The sequence below is a fragment of the Colobus angolensis genome, unplaced genomic scaffold (assembly GCF_000951035.1).
Source record: "Colobus angolensis palliatus isolate OR3802 unplaced genomic scaffold, Cang.pa_1.0 Scaffold65, whole genome shotgun sequence".
Lineage (NCBI taxonomy): Eukaryota > Metazoa > Chordata > Mammalia > Primates > Cercopithecidae > Colobus > Colobus angolensis.
This window is the reverse complement of record NW_012120154.1, coordinates 5397620-5402562: the sequence shown is the minus strand read 5'-3', so window position 1 is coordinate 5402562 and position 4943 is coordinate 5397620. Positions and strand designations below refer to the sequence as shown.

Below are 4943 nucleotides of genomic sequence, written 5' to 3'. Positions count from 1 at the left end.
TGAGAAGAATGTATATTCTGTTGATTTGGGGTGGAGAGTTCTATAGATGTCTATTAGGTCCACTCGGTCCAGAGCTGAGTTCAAGTCCTGAATATCCTTGTTAATTTTCTGTCTCCTTGATCTGTCTAATATTGGCAGTGGGGTGTTAAAGTCTCCCACTGTTATTGTGTGGGAGTCTAAGTCTCTTTGTAGGTCTCTAAGAACTTGTTTTATGAATCTGGGTGCTTCCGTATTGGGCGCATATATATTTAGGATAGTTAGCTCTTCTTGTTGCATTGATCTTTGTTGCTTTAAAAGATCTTTTTTGATCTTTGTTGGTTTAAAGTCGGTTTTATCGGAGACTAGAATTGCAACCCCTGCTTTTTTTTAAATTTTTTTATTTTTTTTGCTTTCCATTTGCTTGGTCAATATTCCTACATCCCTTTATTTTCAGCCTATGAGTGTCTTGCATATGAGATGGGTCTCCTGAATACAGTACATCAACAGGTCTTGACTCTTTATCCAATTTGCCAGTCTGTGTCTTTTAATTGGGGCATTTAGCCCATTTACATTTAAGGTTCTTATTGTTATGTGTGAATTTGATCCTGTCATCATGATGCTAGCTGGTTATTTTGCTCATTAGTTGATGCGGTTTCTTCATGGTATCATTGGTCTTTATATTTTGGTGTATTTTTGCAGTGGCTGGTACTGGTTTTTCCTTTCCATATTTAGTGCTTCCTTCAGGAGCTCATGTAAGGCAGGCCTGGTGGTGACAAAATCCCTCAGCATTTGCTTGTCTGGAAAGGATTTTATTTATCCTTTGCTTATGAAACTTAGTTTGGCTGGATATGAAGTTCTGGGTTGAAAATTCTTTAAGAATGTTGAATATTGGCCCCCCACTCTCTTCCAGCTTATAGAGTTTCTGCAGAGAGATCTGCTGTTAGTCCCTTTGTAGGTAACGTGACCTTTCTCTCTAGCTGCTCTTAACATTTTTTCCTTCATTTCAACCTTGGAGAATCTGACAATTATGTGCCTTGGGGTTGCTCTTCTCGAAGAGTATCTTAGTGGTGCTCTCTGTATTTCCTGAATTTGAATGTTGGCCTGGCTTGCTCATTGGGGAAGTTCTCCTGGATAATATGCTGAAGTGTGTTTTCCAGCTTGGTTCCATTCTCCCTGTCACTTTCAAGTACACCAATCAATTGTAGGTTTAATCTTTTCACACAGTCCCATATTTCTTGGAGGCTTTGTTTGTTCCACTGTCATTCTTTTTTTCTGTAATCTTATCTTCATGTATTCTTTCAATAAGTTGATCTTCAATCTCTGATCATCTTTCTTCTGCTTGATCAATTTGGCTATTTATACTTGTGTATGCTCCACGAAGTTCTCATGCTGTGTTTTTCAACTCCATCAGGTCATTTATTTTCTTCTCTAAACTGGTTATTCCAGTTAGCAGCTCTTCTCTAAACTGGTTATCCCAGTTAGCAGCTCCTGTAACCTTTCATCAAGGTTCTTAGCTTCCTTGCATTGGGTTACAACTTGCTCCTTTAGCCCAGAGGAGTTTCTCATTACCCACCTTCTGAAGCCTACTTCTGTCAGTTCGTCAAACTCATTCTCCATCCAGTTTTGTGCCCTTGCTAGGAGAGGAGTTGCAATCATTTGGAGGAGACGAGGCATTCTGGTCTTTGGAATTTTCAGCATTTTTGTGCTGGTTTTTCCTTATCTTCTTGAATTTATCTGTCTTTGCTCTTTGAGGCTGATGACCTTCGGATGGGCTTTTGGGGAGGGGAGGTCCTTTTAGTTGATCTTGATGTTATTGCTTTCTGTTTGTTAGTTTTTCTTCTAACAGTCAGTCCCCTCTGCTGCAGGTCTGCTGCAGTTTGTTGGAGGTCCACTCCAGACCTTTTTTGCCTGGGTATCACCAGCAGAGGCTACAGAACAGCAAAGATAGCTGCCTGCTCCTTCCTCTGGAGGCTTTGTTCCAGAGGGGCACTGACCTGATATCAGCCAGAGCTCTCCTGTATGAGGTGTCTCCCAGTCAGGAGGCATGAGGGTCAGGGACCCACTTGAGGAGGCAGTCTCTCCCTTAGCAGTGCTCGAGCGCTGTGCTGGGAGATCTGCTGCTCTCTTCAGAGCCAGCAGGAAGGAACCTTTAAGTCCACTGAAGTTGTGCCCACAGCTGCCCCTTCCCCCGGGTACTCTCTCTGTCCTGGGGAGATGGGAGTTTTATCTATAAGCCCCTGACTGGGGCTGCTGCCTTTCTTTAGGAGATCCCCCTCAGTGAGGAGGAATCTAGAGAGGCAATCTGGCCACAGCCGCTTTGCCGTGCTGTAGTGAGTTCTGCCCAGTCCGAACTCCCTAGCCTCCTTAGCACTGTCAGAGAAAAATTGCCTACTCAAGCCTCAGTAATGGTGGATGCCCCTCCCCCTACCAAGCTCTAGTGGCCCAGGTCAACTTCGGACTGCTGTGCTGGCAGTGAGACTTTCAAGCCAGTGGTTCTTAGCTTGCTGGGGTCCATGGGAGTGGGACCTGCTGAGCAAGACCACTTGGCTCCCTGGCTTCAGCCATCTTTCCAGGAGATTGAACAGTTCTGTCTTGCTGGGGTTCCAGGTGCCACTGGGGTACAAAAACAAACGAACAACAACAACAAAAAAAACAAAAAAACACTCCTGCAGCTAGTTCAGTGTCTTTCCTAAACAGCCACCCAGTTTTGTGCTTGAAACCCAGGGCCTTGGTGGTGTAGGCACATGAGGGAATCTCCTGGTCTGTGGATTGTAAAAACTGGGAAATGCATAGTGTCTGGGCTGGATAGCACAGTCCCTCATGGCTTCCCTTGGCTGGGGGAGGGAGGCCCCTGGCTCCTTGCACTTCCTGGATGAGGCAATGCCCCACCCTGATTCTGGTTGCCCTCTGTGGGCTGTACCCACTGCCTAACCAGTCCCAATGAGATGAACTGGGTACCTCCATTGGAAATGCAGAAATCACCTGCCTTCTGCATTGGTCTTGCTGGGAGCTGCAGACTGGAGCTGTTCCTATTCAGCCATCTTGCCAGATCTTCCCCATCTTCTTTTTTTGTTTGTTTGTTTTTGTTTTTTGAGATGGAATCTCACTCTGTCTCCCAGGCTGGAGTGCAGTAGTGCAATCTTGGTTCACTGCAAGCTCCGCCTCCCAGGTTCATGCCATTCTCCTGCCTCAGCCTCCTGAGTAGCTGGGACTACAGGCACCTGGCTATTTATTTATTTATTTATTTATTTATTTTTGTATTTTTAGTAGAGACGGGGTTTCACTGTGTTAGACAGGATGAGCTTGATCTCCTGACCTCGTGATCCACCTGCCTCAGCCTCCCAAAGTGCTAGAATTACAGGCGTGAGCCACCATGTCCTACCGATCTCCCCCTATCTTAAGCTATTTCTAGAAATAGAATGACTAGGTCAGAGGGTATTAACATCTAAAACTGTTTTCATACCTAGAAGCACACTGTTATGCAAATAAATTGTATCAATTTACACTCACTCCCGCTTTACAGGAGGGTGCTCATTCTTTCAGTCTTAAGAGTTCTCAGTAGTCTTTCTCTTTAAAAAGAAAAACAGATCTTTACATAGAGAAAAGTTTTTCAAGTTCAGCTTGTGATTATCCTGCCTGCAGAGATGAGGGAAAAGAGCGAAAGTGGATCATGTTTAGGCATTACTTTAAGAACACAAAAGAGGCCGGGCGCGGTGGCTCAAGCCTGTAATCCCAGCACTTTGGGAGGTCAAGGCGGGCGGATCACGAGGTCAGGAGATGAGACCATCCTGGCTAACACGGTGAAACCCTGTCTCTACTAAAAAAATACAAAAAACTAGCCAGGCGTGGTGGCGGGCGCCTGTAGTCCCAGCTACTTGGGAGGCTGAGGCAGGAGAATGGCATGAACCCGGGAGGCGGAGCTTGCAGTGAGCTGAGATGGCGCCACTGCACTCCAGCCTGGGTGACAGAGCGAGATTCTGTCTCAAAAAAAAAAAAAAAAATCTTTCTTTGGGCTTTGTTTGTTTGTTTGTTTTTTTAAGACAGTCTCACTCTCTTGCGAGGCTGGCGTCCTGTGGCATTATCATTGCTCACTGCATCTTGGACCTCCTGGTCTCAAACTATCCTTCCACCTTGACCCCCTCAGTAACTGGGACCATCCTTGTGTGCCACATTGCCCAGGCTGGTCTCAAACTCCTCAGCTCAAGTGATCTGTTCACCTTGGCCTTCCAATGGGCTGCAATTACAGGCATGAGCCACCGTGCCCACCTAAGAACATAGATTTGATCGAGCATCTGCTTCCAACCCTCCAATGGCTTCCCAATACTCTTAGCACAAAGATGCAGGCCATGATGCTGCCTAAAGTAGCCTGTTGTAGCCTGGGGTCCTGTGAAGGAAGAGCCAGAGGCAACGTTCTGGTGCAGAGGGTTTGTGTGGGAAGTGATTCTAGGAGCAGAACTGAGGATCCAGGAGGGAAGGAGGAAAAGTTGACACAAGGAGAGGTTTTTGAATGGGCCATGCATGTGGGCAATGAGACCTTCTGAGGTGCCTTCAAGAAGTGTCCTCAGAATCTTTATCTCCAGGGAGGAGACATGGAGGCCTTTACGTGTCCCAGAGGTTCTGGTACATTGTCTCTTTGTTCTCATTGGTTTCAAAGGACCTCTTGATTTCTGCCTTAATTTTGTTATTTACTCAGTAATCATTCAGGAGCAGGTTGTTCAGTTTCCATGTAGTCGTGCGGTTTTTAGTGAGTTTCTTAATCCTGAGTTCTAATTTGATTGCACTGTGGTCTGAGAGTCTGTTTGTTATGATTTCCATTCTTCTGCATTTGCTGAGGAATGTTTTACTTCCAATTATGTGGTCAACCTTAGAATAAGTGCTATACAGTGCTGAGAAGAATGTATATTCTGTTGATTTGGGGTGGAGAGTTCTATAGATGTCTATTAGGTCCACTCGGTCCAGAGCTG

General features: G+C 45.5%; 1 protein-coding gene across 1 annotated transcript in view; it reads left to right on the top strand.

The window, feature by feature from the left end:
- APOL1 (apolipoprotein L, 1) overlaps window positions 1-3350 on the top strand; it is a 15216-nt gene extending 11866 nt beyond the window's left edge. Inside the window, exon 3 of the mRNA XM_011964320.1 lies at window positions 3252-3350. The gene's annotated coding sequence lies outside the window, so the exon portion shown is untranslated. The remainder of the gene's footprint in view (window positions 1-3251) is intronic.
- The last annotated feature ends 1593 nt before the right edge of the window (window positions 3351-4943 follow it).